Source organism: Selaginella moellendorffii, unplaced genomic scaffold (genome assembly GCF_000143415.4).
Source record: "Selaginella moellendorffii unplaced genomic scaffold, v1.0 SELMOscaffold_44, whole genome shotgun sequence".
In the NCBI taxonomy this organism is placed as follows: domain Eukaryota; kingdom Viridiplantae; phylum Streptophyta; class Lycopodiopsida; order Selaginellales; family Selaginellaceae; genus Selaginella; species Selaginella moellendorffii.
In genome coordinates this window covers 1,028,027-1,030,103 of record NW_003314305.1, presented here as the reverse complement: position 1 = coordinate 1,030,103, position 2,077 = coordinate 1,028,027, and positions in this window count along the sequence as shown.

Here is a 2,077-nt window from a genome sequence, read left to right as displayed (position 1 = left end):
ACACGTAGGTATTCACATTTGGCACTTCAATTATCATTGTAATTGTTCTTTTTACAATAATGTTTATTATTAAATGGATATTTTTGCCTACGTATTATTTTATTAACTTAGGCTACCTATTAGCCTTTTAGTTATTTAAATAAGGTTCTACACTCCTTTAAGCAGGATTTATCTATCTAATTCAGAATGCTTAATAGTTTTTATCATTTGTAATTGTGCCTAAGAAAAATGGTAAGTTACGAGTTTGTGTGAATTACAAAAAGCTAAATGATGCAACAAAAAAGGATATGTTCCCTATTCCTTTCACAGATAAAATTCTGAATTCAATAGCACGCTATGAGATGTATTTAGTTTTAGATGGATACTCTAGCTATAATCAAGTGGAAGTAGTATTTGAAGATTAATATAAAATGGTTTATATAGACCTATAAGGAGCTTATGTTTATTGTAAAATGTCTTTTGGCCTATGCAATATTTCTTTCACATTTCAAAGAGTTGTAATGGACACTTTTAGAGAATATTTCATTGATTTCATGAGAGTTTTCATGGATGATTTTAATGTCTTCAACTCTAAAATAGAACATTTAATTTGCTTGCAAAAATGTTTCTAAAAATGCAAAGAATATAGCATTTCTTTTAATCCAGAGAAATGTACTTTTTTTTTTATAAATTCAGACATATTTTTAGGACATATTGTATGCAGAAAGGCATTCTTGTAGACAAAGTTAAAACTTAAGTAATTAAAATAATGTCTCCACCACATGATTTGAAAAGTATTCGTTGATTTCTAGGTAAAATTGGTCATCGTAAGTGATTTATAAAAGTGTATGCAAAAATTGCTAAGCCACTTACTGATCTTTCAAAAAAAGATACTTTATTATATGGATCAATAATTGTCAAGAAGCATATGTAAGGCTTAAATAATACTTCAAAGAAGCACCTATACTTATTAAGCTAGTTTGGATAAAAGAGTTTCACTTATAAGTAGATACTTTTGATATTGGCACAAGCGCAATATAGTCCCAGACATAAAGTGATAACAAAATCATCTTATCTACTATGCCAATAAATGCTTAAATCCTACTGCGTATAACTACACAATGACTGAAAAAGAAGCTTTAAGTGTAGTTTACACATTATAAAATTTTAGATATTATCTTTTGACAATAAAAGTAAATGTCTTTAGTAACCATAAGGTTCTTTTATATCTCATCAACAAGCTATGTATGTCTACTTGACTAACTACATGATTTTTACTATTACAAGAATATAATCTTGAAATAATACATAGACTTGAAAAATTTTATAAACAGGCCAATTACTTAAGCCATATCACTACAAAAGAGTCATCTAATACTAAGGTAGACAAACTTTTATATACTCATTTGCAATCTTTATGTCTATCACTTGGTTGGAAGATATATAAATTTATCGTTCTATAGGCATTATTCCACCCCACTATAATGTAAGTTCCTGAGTTTGGACTTCCCGGGAGGTCATCCAGCCCAGTACTATTCGAACCCAAGGACGCTTAACTCCAACTATCCCAAGACCCTTAACCGATTGGAAAAGGGGGTGCACTCTTGTTCATGGGCCCTTTCCCTCTATATTTGAACCCCATGGACTGTCTCTCAAGTCGTTCCCTTTGGTTGCTTACAATCCACCACGCTTCCCTACAAGTTCACGCCCTCGTGAACGGAAGCTGAGAGCCACAGCTCTCCCAAGAGCCCCGCTCTCTTGACACCCTACCCCTCGGGTCGAGCCCAGCGGGAGCAAACTGGACCAGCCAGATGTCAATCAACATGTGGTGTGATTCCCTTAGCCAACCAACAGAGTCGGACTCGAGACCCCTCTGATACCAAATGTAAGCTCTTGAGTTTGGACTTCCCAGGAGGTCACCCAGCCCAGTACTATTCAAACCCAAGGACGCTTAACTCCAACTATCCCAAGACCCTTAACCGATTGGAAAAGGGGGTGCACTCTTGTTCATGGGCCCTTTCCCTCTATATTTAAACCCCATGGACCGTCTCTCAAGTCGTTCCCTTTGGTTGCTTACATATAACTTGTTAGAGAAAAA